A 15,427-nucleotide genomic window follows, 5' to 3' on the forward strand; every position below is an offset into this window, starting at 1 on the left:
TAATATGGAGTCAGCCTTCTCTGGAAGAATAGCTGCCTTCCCACACCTTTCTCAATGGTGGTAAAGACACTAAATGGCAGGAAAAATACTCCACCGGCCACTGTGCCTCTGCCTGGACTCCTTCCTCCCCCCACGCCTTATAGTCTTCCTGTCTGTACTGTCCACGAAGGCAAGGGAGTGAGCGGTTATTGCGAAGAGAAAATGGAAAACAATGGAAAAGAAGAAAATCAAGAGAGTACGACTGGGAAGAGACTTACAATCAAATTTAAAATGGAAAGTTCCAGGGCATTGGTATAAATAAGCACATATAAAATACAGCCCAATAAAATGCAGATTTTCTATGAGAGTAAGAGGACACATGTGTGCACACATGCATGTGTTGGGGGTGGGAGGGCAGAGGGAGAGGGAGAGAGAGAATCTTAAGCAGGCTCCACATTCGGTGTGGAGCCCATGTTGGGGTTCGATCCCACCACCCTTAGATCATGACCTGAGCCAAAATCAAGAGCCGGATATTTAACCAACTGAGCCAGATTTTATTAAAAAAAAAAAAAAAAAAAAGAAATGCAGACTAGACTGATTCTTTTTTTAAGATTTTATTCTTAAGTAATCTCTACACCCAACATAGGGCTCAAATTTACAATCCCAAGCTCCAAAGTTGCGTGCTCTACTGACTGGGCCAGCCAGGCCCCCCAGATTAGACTGTTTCATAGCACTATTTTAAGGCCTTAGGGAAGTCTCTAGTCATAGTACATTGGGTTAACACATGGAATTTGTCATTATATCTGGGATTTAGTTGAGACTTTGTCCCAATAAGTCCTCCATTTTAAGTGATATTTTTAAATATTCCTCATCCTTAATTTGGTCAGATAACCACACTTCTTTTAGCCAGACATTTAGTTGCTATAAGCTTTTATCTCTCTGAAACAAAATGTAGTTAAAACTTATAATGATATTTAAAATAAACTAGGGGCACCTGAGTGGCTCAGTCGGTTGAGTGACTCTTGGTTTTGGCTTGGGTCATGGTCTCATGGGTCATGAAATTGAGACCTGCATCGGGTTCTGTGCTGAGCGGAGAATCTGCTTGAGGAGTCTCTCCCTCTGCACCCCCCCTTCTCCTGTCCCTCAAATAAATAAATAAATAAATAAATCTTTTTAAAAAATAAAATAAAATAAAAATGTGCATTCTCTTGGTTGAAGTGTCCCAAGGAGGCTTTATTCATCGTTGAACTATCGTTCATACTATTAATTGGAGAATTTTGTTATCCTCTTTGTATAAATTTCCTTTCATTAAAAACTAATTGGATAGCATTTCAAAACCATAGAATATAATTTTAATGTCATTTATGAACACTTACATTTATTTGCAGACTAAGAAAATCAGTCCATGAACAAGGCTTTGAAAAACTCAAGTAACAACTTTCTAAAATACTCAATGTTATGGGAGATGACTATTTTGTTCATTAGCATTTTTAGGGCTTTAATAATTTAAAATGATTCCTTCTCACCAGAAGTTAATGTTTTTCTATATAATGTGAATTGAGAAAATAAATTGCGATTTCATGCATTGTTTTCCCTTTTATGGAACTATCAGCAGTGGAAAAGAAAAATAAGACGTGCTGTTTTGGGGGGCCAATTTGGCATTTGTGTTCTGGGCAGGCCCCAGGGAAGGGAGGCACTTTGACTTCTTCTTCTTCTTCTTCTTTTTTTTTTTTTTAATATTTTATGTATTTACTTGAGAGAGAGAGAATGAGAGGGGAGAGGTCAGACAGAGAAGCAGACTCCCAATGTGGGACTCAATCCCAGGACTCCAGGATCATGACCTGAGCCAAAGGCAGTTGCTTACCCAACCCAAGGCACCCAGGGGCCTCCACTATTTGACTTCTTAAAGCTGAAAAAGGAGCCCCTCAGGGCTGGAGTGTGAAACCTCCACACACTCCATGCACACTGGGTATTTCTTAGGCATTGTAATCCTATGTTCTGTTTTTGTTTTACTTTGGGTTTATGGCAATGCAGGTCTGAGTGGACCCTCCAGCTATAGTTTCTTCTCAGTATTTGCACTCCACCACTCCAAGCTCAATGGTGGTGCCCACCTGAGTTCCTGTAGACCCTAGAGCCAGGCATCATTAATTTAGGTTGGCATATGGGGAATACCTTGTAGAAAAACTGAGATGGACAGTTGCCTCCAGGATGTTTATTCAAAGTACTAGAGAGACATACCTTGAAGAAACTGAGGAAAGCAAGATGGAGCGAAGGGAGAAAGCTTCCCACAATGAGGTAGCTCCAGAAGATTCAGCGGATCCTACAGGGAGGCAAGGAGGACTGGCCTTTACATGCCCTCATTCAGCCAGTCATTGGGCATGAGCCAGCTCTAGCAAGTGATGGAGACTTGGGCATGCCGGTTCCCTGCAGCTGAAGGTACTTTCCCTGGGGCACACAGCTCTGCGAGGTCAGCCACGGATATTCCTGGCCTCTGGAAGATCCTAGCTTTGGCCCTGAAGAGGCGATCTGGGAGGACCAACGCTCATGTTTCCTCCTTGTGTCACTCGGGCTCACTTGCTTCCTACAGTAAGCTCTCCCCAGCCAGAGCCTCTCCAGAGTTAAAAGGTGTAAAGTTGTTCGCTAGGTACCTAAAAGAGTGAAAGAGAACTCTGCGGTATCAAGGAGTGAGCCACAGCCGGAATCGGTATTACCCAAGGGCTCAAGGAGCAAATGCCAGAGGTCGGGGTCATTAAATCTTAGTAGCTGAAGAGGAGCCACTCTGAGCATCTAAAGCTCGGACTGTGAGAAGGGGACACTGCTTTGGGCCTCTGAGTTGGGAAGAGGGCTTCTGTGGGGCTGGGACCCAAACCTCACTAAAGGGGAGCTTGCTTGCTGATGCTGGAGTCTCTGAGGGGGGATGTGATAAACTTGTTTCTGTAAGTGCTGGGAAAACTGCCAAATGAATTTAGCTGCTGTTGTGAGAAGGATCCGCTGCTGGGGTGGAGAAGCGCGAGGCTGGTGCTCGTAAGGACTTCCTGTGGGAGGGAGACAGTCCCTCCTCCCTCATCCAGCCTGGGGTTCTCCCTCTACTGCCCGTTTGACGAAGCCCAACACAGGGCCAGCGGGCCAAGCAGAATACGGTTTGCAGAATTCCCAGCCCCAGCACCACGCAGCAGAGCATAAAAGGGTAGGTCTGGAACTCAGAAATAATGACTCAGTAACAAGCACAGAAATGTATACAATGGGTTAAAGACTTCTGAGAAAAGTGTCCCAATGTGGACATTGGTTTTGGAATCAGGTTCAGGTTAAAGCTTTGGCTTTTAGGGGGCACCTGGGTAGATTAGTTGGCTAAGCGGCTGCCTTTGGCTCAGGTCATGATCTCAGGGTCCTGGGATAGAGCCCTGCGTGGGGCGCTCTGCTCAGCGGGGAGTCTGCTTCTCCTTCTCCCTCTGTACTCTCACTCTTCCTCGGTGCTCTCACTCTCTTGATCTTGCTCTATCTCAAGTAAATACATAAAATCTTTTAAAAAAAATGTCTGCTCTTCTGCTTAGTGGTTCTGAAGTGTGCTGATTATCTTAATTTTCTATATCTCAATTTCCTTGTCTGTACAATGGAGTTAATCATATCCACCTTATGGGGTTGCCTTGGGGGATAAAGTCTATAAAACTCCTAGCAGTCTAACTCATAATAGCTGTTCCATGACAGGTTATGATTATTACCATAGGAAAGACTGGAGACCCATGGGAGACACTTGTGGTAGCACAGAATTTAAGTTTTAAAGACCTGAACTGTATTGATGGTAGTAGCAGGAATAAAAGAGAAATGGGATGAACAGGTGTTAAAAGCCCTTTGAAATAAAGAATAAAAAGAACTCAATGAGCCACTGTGGAAACGGTATGGCGGTTCCTCAGAAAGTTAAAAATAGAACTACCCTATGATCCAGTAATTGCACTACTAGGTATTTATGAAAGAATATGAAAATACTAATTTGAAGGGATACACGCACCCCAATGTTTATAGCAGCATTATGTACAATAGCCAAATTATGGAAGCAGCCCAAGTGTCCATCAACGGATGAATGGAGAAAGATGTGAGATAGATTGATATAGATATATATATCAGAATGGAATATTACTCAGCCCTAAAAACAATGAAATCTTGCCATTTACAATGACATGGATGGAGCTAGAGAGAATTTTGCTAAGCAAAATAAGTCTGTCGGAGAAAAAACAAATAGGATAAGATTTCACTCATATGTGGAATTTAAGCAATAAAACAAACTCTCATAGGGAAAAAAGTGAGTGGAGAACCAAGAAACAGACTCTTAACCATACAGAATAAATGGATGGTTACCGAGAGGGGATGGGATGGGGGGTGGGTGGGAATGGGTTAATCGGGTGATGGGGATTAAGGAGGACACTGGTTGGGATGAGCATCAGGAGTTGTATGGAAACACTGATCACTAAATTGTACACCTGACATTGATATACACTGTCTGTTAACTAATTGGAATTTGAAAAACAACAACAACAACTCAGTTGACTGCATGTGTTGATTCCTCTGGAGGATGAAGGAAAGGGAGAAATCATTAAACAGGCACCCCATTCAAATGGAAATGCCCTTGTCTCCTCTTGAAAACCTGTTAGTGGCTTTGTGCCAGCCTAAAGAGAGAACTCCAGTAATCAAAGAAGTGTGTTTTAAGCCAATGTTTAAATATGCTTAACCATCAATTATTCACTCAGTAACTTCCTTTTGCTAAGTGCAGTTGAGGCTGCAGTCAGTCTGGCGTGCATGCGCGCTGCCGGTGGCCTGGTGAACCAATGCAGCCAGCGCTTCTGAAAAGCATTATGGGAAGGCTATCAAAAATGGGTTAAATGCTTACTTCTTTTGATTCAATACTTTAAACTTGAAATTTACAGCCAGACGTTAGGAATGTACAGGATACCTCGACCACCCGAGACGCTAATCTTCGGGGCAGTTACTCCCGATGTTGTCCTTTGGCAAGAAAATTGGTTTGACCCAGAATGCCATGTCTGGTGTGCTGTTGTTCTTACTCTTTGCCCTGAGTCCTGCAAATGAACCAGGAGGCATTTTGCTACACGGGAGTTATGCAGCCAACCTCTAACAGGACGCACCATTCCTCTAGCTCCTTGTCTATGTGGCTAATCATATAGCCTTATAATTTATAAGTGTCTGGTCTCTCTCAGTTGAATTATGTGCTTTTCCAGAAACATCATGATGGATCTGCTATTTAAAAATCCCCTGAATGGCTCTGGCACCAGTCCTACAACTCTCTAGCATGAAGTGTGCTCTGGGCCCTTCCCTTCCATTCGCCCTGCCATGATTCCTTCTGTTTGTCTCACAGCTTTAGCAAAAGTGCAGCTACCACCTTTCAAGACTGCCATGTTCAGCACAGCCTGGAAGCCTCAAAGTCAAAACTCCATCCTCATACCCTAGAACCCTCAGCTCGTTTTTCAGCTGTTGCTTGCGAACTTCCTTTTTTTTTTTTTTTTTGAAGATTTTTTTTTTTAATTTATTTGACACAGAGAGAGATCACAAGTAGGCAGCGAGGTAGGGTGGGGAGGGGAGCAGGCTCCCCGCTGAGCAGAAAGCCCAATGTGGGGCTCCATTCCAGGACCCTGAGATCATGACCTGAGTTAAAGGCAGAGGCTTAACCTACTGAGCCACCCAGGCGCCCCTGCTTGCAAACTTCTGTTGACACTTAGATCAAAGGAACTTCTGTTGACACTTAGATCAAAGGAAGAGAAAAGCATGCAGTGATCCTTTGGGAAGACCAAAGTAATGCACTAAAAACTGTGTTCTGCTGTGAAGTTTTAAAACATTACCCAAACTATATTGCTAATACAGTTGAAATCTGGAAAACCTACTTCCCTTTCTAGCCTTGCCTCAGATTCACACCCTCTGTGTCCTGGCACCACCTGGTCTTCCCTGTCCTCTTTATACTGTGAGAGAGGCATCATCTCTGTTCCCTCCCTGTGGATGATACGGCAGAAGCCTTTATTATAGCAGCTCTTCTTCTGAAATAATAGCATGTACATGTTTTTACTCCCTTCTTATACTATGAGTGTCTCAACATAGTGTAGAAGAGGCAGAATGTTACCTATACCCTCTTAGGGTTTCTGGCTAGACCCAAGAATTAATTTGATATAGGACAGACGAACAGGAGAAAGGCATACAACTTGTATTATTTTTACATACATGAGACTTCACAGGAAAATGAAGACCCAAAAAGCAGTTAGGTCTAAGTGTTTATGTACTAGATTAAACTAAGAGTAGTAATTGTGGCAAAGTAACAAAAATATATGGGAAGGCTACAGGAAGATAAGGTTTTGAAAAATTCTGTTGCACAGATTTCTCTTGGCTTCAACTCTCCATCTCTGGTGATAAGAATGTTCTTTTCCTTCTCCTATAGGGAAGGCAGCTTCCACATGCGCACTTGATTTCCTGCTTTCAGAAAGGGAAGGGGAAGTCAGAGTGCTCTCTTCCTGTGTCTGTTGTTATTGTTGTTTTAAAGATTTTATTTATGTGAGAGAGAGAGAGATAGAGCAAGAGAGAGCACAGGCTGGAGGACAGGGAGAGGCAGGCTCCCCGCTAAGCAGAAAGCCTGACACCATGCGGGACTTTATCCCAGGATCCTGGGATCATGACCTGAGCCGAAGGCAGCTGCTTAACCAACTGAGCCACCCAGGTGCCCCGTGTCTGTTGTTTTTTTTAAAAACTCTTCTGGCTCAATATAACCAATACACAAAAGTGGCATTCTCTGCTACTCTCTGGAGCATACATTACATACTTAAGTATTTGTTCAATGTTTGTTGAATGAATTTCTCACCTTGTGCTCCTCTAACACTTATCTGGCTTCTAGTTACCCATGCTAATGCAGGGACAGGGGCTCAGGCTGAAACAGAATAACTCACAGTTCTGAAATTCCAAGTCCCTGATTCAAAAGGCTTTATATTCTCAGTATTGCGGTCACACACCCGGAACATAAGAGCACTGGCGTGGTGGACCTCGCTCAGCCAGATGCCTTTACATCACATTCCCTGTGGTCACCTGTCTCACAGTCACAGCTGCAGGCCAGTTGCTTCACTCCATTAAAACTGTGGGCGATGACATATCCTCCACGCCTTGAGACCAGTGTAAGCCTGGGAGGCAGAAGAAAGCAGAGTGAAGAAGAAAGCTGACCTTGTTTACCAGGAGGACCTTGAATGCCACACTCAGGAATCTGAGTTCGAGGAGCCAGGGACGGGGTTAGAGCAAGAAAGCCACATGAGATGTGGCTCCGTGAGGATCCTTGGACAGCCATGTGAAGGGTGTGGGAAGCTGGGAAAGGCCACTGGGGAAGGGGTGAGGAGAACAAATGAAGAAAGAAATCTCTGAATGTAGGTAGAACACATCTTCTATTAAAGCAGGAAGGGAAAAATGAAGAGTTGGTGGTAAATAAACACAGTAGAAACCCATTCAACTTTAACTTCTTTGTTGATGAACCTTCTGAGTTTTGCCAACTTGTTCTGCAAAGTTTTCTGCCAACTTTTTTTCTCACAATCTTCTGTAAATGCAGTAAACCCTTGAGGCTTTGCAGGTGATACGGTCTGTCAAAACTTCTCAACTCTGCTATTGCAGCGTGAAAGCAGCCGTGACGACTGGTAATGAATGGGCATAGCTATGTTCCAATAAAACTCTATTGACAAAAAATAAAAACCAAACACCATTGATGACAAAGGACAGCCAACTGAAGCGAGGCCAGGGAAGCAGCTCATTTTAGACGGCCTGCCGTTTCTCCGGTAAGAGGGAAACCTGAGCAGAGGAGCACAAGGGTTCATCTTTGGGAGAGTAGTTTGGTTGGAAACTGACGTGGTGGGGAATTTGAGTGAGGGGCTCTTTATCCAGCAAGACTGGTACCTCACTAGTGCACCTGAGAGGCAGCTGCTTTGGAGAGAAAGGGAAAGAAGACAAAGAGCAAGTCTTTGGTACCAGACAGGATGGCTGCAGGCATCTCTGCTGTACCTCGTGAATGGCCTCTTTGTTTTTCTTGGTCTCTTCTCTGCTTTCGGTGACTCAGCAAGGACAGAACAAGTCCTAAAGTCAACATTTATTCATTCAGTTCGTGTTTACAGAGACAGTGCCGGATATGCACTCTTCACTGTTCAAGGTGCCGGAGGCAAAGAGGTGAATGAGTCCCGTGAGTGAATGAATCCTGAATGGGACTTAGACCATGTTCTCTTGGCAGGGACAAGCAACTGAGGAGGAAGAGCAATGGAATAATTCTACTCGTTGCTTAATGCTCTGGAGAAAATAAATCAGGGCAATAAGACAGGTTTGGAGGAGGCACTGTTTGAGCTGGTGGTCAGGGAGGGCCTCTCGGAAAACTATAACTGAGCCAGTGTCTGGGACAAGAGGCTCCAGCATATGAAGACCTGAGGCAAGGCCCTTCTGGGCAGAGGGGATGAGTGCAGTTGCTCTGAGATGGGAATGAAGATGGAGAGCTGAGAGCTTGCCCTTTAGGGCTCTTCAGCTGGGCTGTTCTCCCCATTGTAAACACAATATAACATTCTCTGCCTACCTCCCCAGGTCTGCTTATGTTTTCTGTTTTCTGCCCGTTCTCATCTATTCTTTAAGCTTCAGATGAAACCCCACTTTGCTTTTAAGCCTCCTTTGATCTGCATCACCATTAAGTCCAAGACAGTTTATTCCTCTCCCTTTATGAGTAATCACCTGCTATTCATTGTTTCCCTTTGTACACAGTTTAATCTTCCCAATGTTATTCTAACTTCTTAAAGGTCGTGTTATTAGTCAGGGCTTTCCAGAGAAACAGAAGCAATAGGATATGTGTGTGTAGATACAGATATAGATATGGTTACAGATATATAAATATAGATACATGGAAAGAGATTTATTTTAAAGAACTGGCTCATGGAATTTGTGGGGTTAGCAAGTCTCAGTTCTTCAGGGCAAACTCTGCAGAGTTGATATTATAGTCTCGCTCTTTCTGTCTCTTTATATTGTAGTGTTGAGTCTGAAGGCAGCCTGGCAATAGAACTTTGTCTTCCTTTGGGGACTCCAGTCTTTTCTCCTAAGGCCTTCAGCTGATTAGATGAGACCCACCCACGTCATGGAGAGTAATCTGCTTTTCTCAGTGTTTTTTGATTCAAATGCCAATCACATCTAAAAAATACTTTCACTTTAAGCAACCTTTTAGATCGGTATTTGACTGAACAACTAGGCACCGAAGCTTGGCTAAGTTGGCACATAATATCAATCATAGAAGATGGAGTTTTATGAGTCTTTGTTTTCTTCACTGAACTTAGCACAAATGTATTGTGTGCAATAAGCATCTGATAAAGAATTAACTAAAGGGTTCTGATTAGTGCTTTATATGCATTCATTCAGCAAACACTATATTTAATGAAGACCTACTTTGTGCCAGCTGCTATTGTAAGGGCTGGGGAAATGCCAATGAGCTAACCAATAATAATTAAATCTGACTCTTTTTCATTTGTACGTTTAGCTATCTTGTAGACCCAGTCTGAGAGGATTTTTTGATTGTAGTTTTGTTTTGTTTTGTTTTTAACTGGCTAGTTCCGTAAAGTTATAGTAAGTATAATTCCTTGGTAGGTTTAGTCATCAAAGCTATCAGAGTAGGATTCTAAAAAACCTCAGGCCTCTGGAGGTTAAGTAACTTGCTTAATTGTGTTAGAATATGTGGTAGACAAAATTCTAAAAAGGGATCCTCAAGATTCTTGCCTCCTGGTTATTCATTCAAACACTAATTTTGGTAGTGCTAAGAAAGAATCTTGCAGATGTAATTAAAATCTTCAAGTCAGTTGACCTTGACATATGAAGGTTATCCAGGTGGGTCTGACCCAATAGATGAACCCTTTAGAAGCCAAGAGTTTTCTCTAGCTAGCTGCAAAAGAAGATACCAGAGATTCAGAACATAAAGAGGATTTGACATACCATTGCTGGCTTGAAGAAGGAAAGGTCCATGTGTCAAGGATGTGGACAACATTAAGGAACTAAGAGCTTCTCCTCACCAATAGCCAGCAAGGAAATTAGACCCAAGTCTTGCAACAATGAGAACCAAATCCTGCCAACAACCTAAAGAGCTTAGAAGCAGATTCTTGCCCAGGTCCCTTGATTTTGGCCTTGTTGTGTGGAAAAACCTGTAGAGATCACACAGACTCCTCACCTACAGAAGTAGGAGCTAATAATAATGGGATCGTTGCTTTGAGAGATTTTTGTGGTAGTGTGTTACACAGCAACATTAGAAGACTAAGACAGAGTATACAGCTAAATAGTGATATGGTCTGATTTCAGCTCTTATTTTTTAAGGAGCTGAGACAGTAAAACTTTCTCATTTCAGTTGTCCTTGACACATATTTGGATGAAAGAATTTTTTTGTTATGTGGTCAGTGGTATTTATCTATGAAAAATACTGCAAATCTGAGACATATCTGTTCTGTTTGGGGTGAAAAAAGGCCTATGGTAAAGTATTAAGCTATTAATGCTAAAAGCAAAAGAAATTAATGAGGATCCATAAGCCATATCCACTCTCATTTGTGTAAAATATTTAGTATCATCTTTATCATGTGTTATGAGGATAAGTGGTAATATGGTCAAAATCCTAGTGTTAAATACCCCAAGGACTAACAAACTTATGAAGGAAATGAATAATTTGTTAATGCTTTGGAAATGAGGGCTTTAGGCAAGCAGAGATGAGTTTCCTGTTCTTAATAAGTGTAGATGGATGTGTTTCATGATAATTTAATATGCCTGGAATAAACTCCCACTTTGCATCTGGCAGGTTTCTCCCTTTTTATTTATTAGATTTTTCCTCTAGACTCACTCATTTCCCCCCAAACCTCTCAGAACCCACAATACACCCTGAAGGCAACCCAGGCCCAAATACTAACTATATGTAGAATGTGGGAGAAGGAAGGGCGTCAGAAAATGGTCTGGATTAGAACACCCACTATTCAGATGAGGAAATTGAGGCCTAGAAGAAGACATTGTCCAAGTTGCAGGACTTCGGTGGTGGGGTTGGGGCTAAAACTTTATATTTAAAATGGTGAATAGAGATGTAAGGAAAAATGCCTAGACTGACTTTTGTCAGAATTAACTTGGTTAACGTGTATGAGCTATTTCTGACAAAATTAGAATAAGCAGTTTCAGTTTTGAATTCTGGACTCTTAAACAAATATTACCATCTCTTACTCCTTGTCAACTGTAAAATGAATAAGCTTCCAGTGACAGGCCATCTTCTGTAGGTTGTTCAACGGTATTTTGTACATGGCTTAAAAGCCCTGAGGAGTCCTACAGGTTAGCTGATCTATGAAAATAAGGTTAGCTTTGATGGAGAACAAAGAAGCAGAAAGTGATGCAGAAAGCCTCTGACCTAGTAATGGAGCCAGTGGCTCTGGCCCTAAAATGACCCTTTTTCTCCTTCTGGATTCTGATCGTTAAATAATATATACTTATAAGAACCTCTAGGCAAAAGGGAACAAAAATATCAACTTTATTAGTGGCTTGGCAAGGGTAAGGATCTATGGTACAACTTAGAAAAGAGAAATCTGCTGAGACCTGATGTCAAAGTGGGGGCCTCTTGCTTCCACGCTGGAATCTGGGCCTCAGGACGAGCCATCCCAGGGATAGGATGGGGACTTGGGTCTGAAGGGTGCTCACTCAACAAACTGCTACAGGGTTGAACACTGGAGATCACACACACCATCATGACCAGGGTAAACCCAGTTCTCCTCACCACGCGGACAAAAGAAATGCAATGGGCTCTCCCTCACCCAGAAGGAAGAAAGATGTGGAACCTACGCCAGATGACCTAGTGCACCTATTCCTCTTTTTGAAGCCCATAACCCTGCTCCCCATGAAAAGTCAGAAATTAATCATTTTTCCCTCACTGGGAAGGAATTAGCAGAAAGAAAAGACTCGGACAGGTGTTGGATGTCCTCCTCTAGGAGCAGATGAGAACGTAGGGAGAGTCATATGAACTTTCCCTCCAACAGAAAAGGTTGTTTCCTCTTTAGACAGGATTTGAAACAACATTGGTTTTAAAATTTCTGAGAACTCCGAACCCAGAAGAAGTAATGATGGAACTTCTGGGAAATTGATAGTCCCAATCATGGTTCCTCAGCCTGGCCTAGTATTTAGGACGCCTCCCCAGCAGAACCCTGAGCAGGAGGAAAGTGTGGTATTTGGAGGAGGACTCCACTATTCACAGGCTCTGTTCCCCTTGGAAGCTACTACCCTCTCTGTTTCTTCACCGATAAAATGCAGATCAGCTGTCTTCCTTAGAGAGTTATTGTGAGAGTTATGGTAAACATGGGCACCAGAGTGGCTCAGTTAGTTAAACGCATGACTCTTGATGTCAGCTCAGGTCTCAGGTCACAACTCAGGGTCGTGAGTTCACTTATAACGTGTTGCGTTCCAAGTTGGGTGTGGCGCCTACTTAAAAAAAAAGATGATAGCAAATAATGGGCACTTGACAAAGGGCATTACTAATGCCTCTTGATTTTTCTATAGGTATGGATACTAAGAGAATAAAACAGAAAAAAACATATTCAAACTAACAGGGGAAGAAAAAATTCTAGCTAAAGAATGAAACTGTACACCCTCTGTCCAGAAAAATGAAGATTCTTAGTTGGCACCTATAGCTTTCTCTATCCATATGCACAGGTATGTGCAGGAGTGTAGCTGCTCTAATAGTCCTCTAATTGTTCTAAGGCTACATACTAAACATACCAAAGTATTTAATGTGCCAGGCCCTCTGGTAAATATATGGATATTACTTTCTTTCTCCCAAGAACCTGGCAAATAGTGAACACTCAGTAAAATGCTTGTTCATGAAATGAATAAATGATGCTCTTAGGAACATGATAAGGTATGGTTTATCTCTATTTTGCAAGTGAAGAAAAGAAGATATGCAAAATAAATTGTCCAAGGTCACATAGTTATCAAGGGTGAGAGCTAGGGTAGGAAACCAGTCCTGTATGATTTCAAAACCCTACTGTGCACACACGCACGTGCACACACACGTGTGAAGCTGTTCATATGACACCCCCTGATGTACACATGCTTCTTTTATGAATCTGTGTTGTCATAGGGACTCTCTTTGTGCTGCTATGGTATGCTAGGTTTTTTTTCTTTTTAACCACTGTCAAATTTAATTTGATAAATAAGTAGATAGAAGTCCTACAAAGGATAAATAAGTATACAGTTAATGTCATTTATGTGGCCTATATATGCCAGATAAATATTTATTGTACTAGGCCCCATGGAAAACACAAAGATAAATCAACCTGTGCATATTGGGTCTTTAAGGAGCCTCCAGTCTGGCGAGGGAAATAAATTAAGTACACAGATATTTATTATGCAAGGTGGAAAAATATAAATGCCTACATAGATATAAATACAGTGCTATAGGAGCTCAGAGATGAGACAGAGAGAGATTGAACACACATTAACCAAGAAGATGAGATTTGACTTCATGAAGGACGTGAAACATGTCTTGAAGGATGGGTCGAAGTAAGATTTGTGTGGATTTAGGAAGGGAGTCCCAGGGAGATGAAGAGCTGGAGCCAAGGGCGGAGACGGAAAAGCACAGGGTGTGGACAAGAAATTGCATTTTAGTTTAAAAAGGGACAAGAAGCAAAATGTAGAATGAAAATTAGGAAGATAGACAGGGGAAGAGGGTGGCTGGGTAGTAGGGAGGAGGGAGAGAGGGTGACACTTAGTGGTAGGCCAGAAGTTTAGATTTTGAGATGGGAAATGGTGAGGGATTCAAGAGTGATTTGAGCCCTGGGTCGAGTGCTGTTTGAGGACAAGAATTTGACATTGATGTGTACAACGATCCTGGGGAGAGCCTGGAGCCTGCTGGTCCAAGGAGAAGGCTCTCCCGGCGTCCTAGGTGGGCAGTGCTGAGGGCTGGCCAGGAATGGGGCGGTAGCAAGAGGGTCAGGGCAGTGACCACCCAGCACTTTCGGGTTCTACCAGGAAGTTTAGTTTAAGGCAGGGAGGACTGACTTGTTCAGTCTGAAGTCAGGCCGTTGTAGATGAAGCCATTTAGAGAGCCCAAAGTTTTTCATAGATTGTTTTTCAAAAGCAAAAATAATAGCTAATATTTACTGAGCACATACTAGGTGCTAAGTATTTCTCTAAGTACTTTATATATATTAACACAGTTATTCCTCCCAACCATCCTTTTAGGTAGGAACTGAGAAGTTTACGGAGCAAAAACGCAAGCAATACACAGCAAACAAACACAGGCAGTCTCGCCCCTAACCCCACTCTTAAATACCTCACTGTATTGCTCACTATAGCAAAGATGACACTCCTGTTTGGCCTATTTCTTTAATAGTTTTCCCAACAGAGGTCTCCATACTTTCTCATCAAGGCTGGCTTTTCTTAAGCTACTCATGATTTTACCAGGACTAGGTAGATGGGCTATACTTCCATGGTCCTAAAATAGAGATGTCTCTGTTGCAAAGCTAATTGACTGCTAAAGGATCTCCCTTGGCCTCATTAGTAAGATAACTGCTTTGTGCCTCAGTTTCCTTATCTGCAGAATGGAGGCATTAACTTCATTATAGGATTTTTATGAAGGCTAAATGAAGTAATACAACTTCTCAGTATATGGTTCGTAAATGCCAGGCTGTGAAAGTTTGTTACTGGTCCATAGGGAGACAAGTAGAGCAATTAAGAATAAGCATTTAGAAACTTCTATGGCCATTTCCTAGAGTCATTTTAAATCTGTTAACCCTAACAGGAAACACAAAACAAAACAAAAAGCAAACCAAAAGTTAAAAAAAAGCAAACAAAAAAAACCTGACCTTGAATTTTGCATTTTTTTAAGAAATTTAACTTTTCTAGTAATTAATTTTTATTGATTTTTACAAAAGCATTTGTCCATGACAGATAGAAAATTTAAAAACATACACATTATCACAATATGGGAAGCACTTAAAAAAGCACCTGGCACTTAGTAAATGCTTAATAAATGTTAGCTAATAGCAATAATAGTGCTGTAGTCTAACAAAATGAGCTATCTATCCCAAAGATGTATGTTCCTGAGATTTATCTTTCATGTCATTTTAAAGTTCATCCTCAATTCTGTTAAATTTCTTTCCTACAGTGGGAGCCATTAAGGGAAGTGCTACTGTACTCTTTGCTCATTCATCATATATATCTGACACTGAATAGTTTAACAGCCAGTGTCTGCCATTGGTCCCAATGAGAGTATAACCAGCAAAGTCCACAGCCATTCTGGTTGTAATTCTGCCACAAAAGGTGACACAGTCTTACATCAGGCCCCAACTGCCGGGGGACCAGTCCCCCTGACTCATCATCAGGCCGCGAGGAAAACCAGAGCTGAACAGTGGTTCAAGTGGTCCAGATAGCGTTTATACAGGATTGTTACAAA

The sequence above is a fragment of the Lutra lutra genome, chromosome 15 (assembly GCF_902655055.1).
Source record: "Lutra lutra chromosome 15, mLutLut1.2, whole genome shotgun sequence".
Lineage (NCBI taxonomy): Eukaryota > Metazoa > Chordata > Mammalia > Carnivora > Mustelidae > Lutra > Lutra lutra.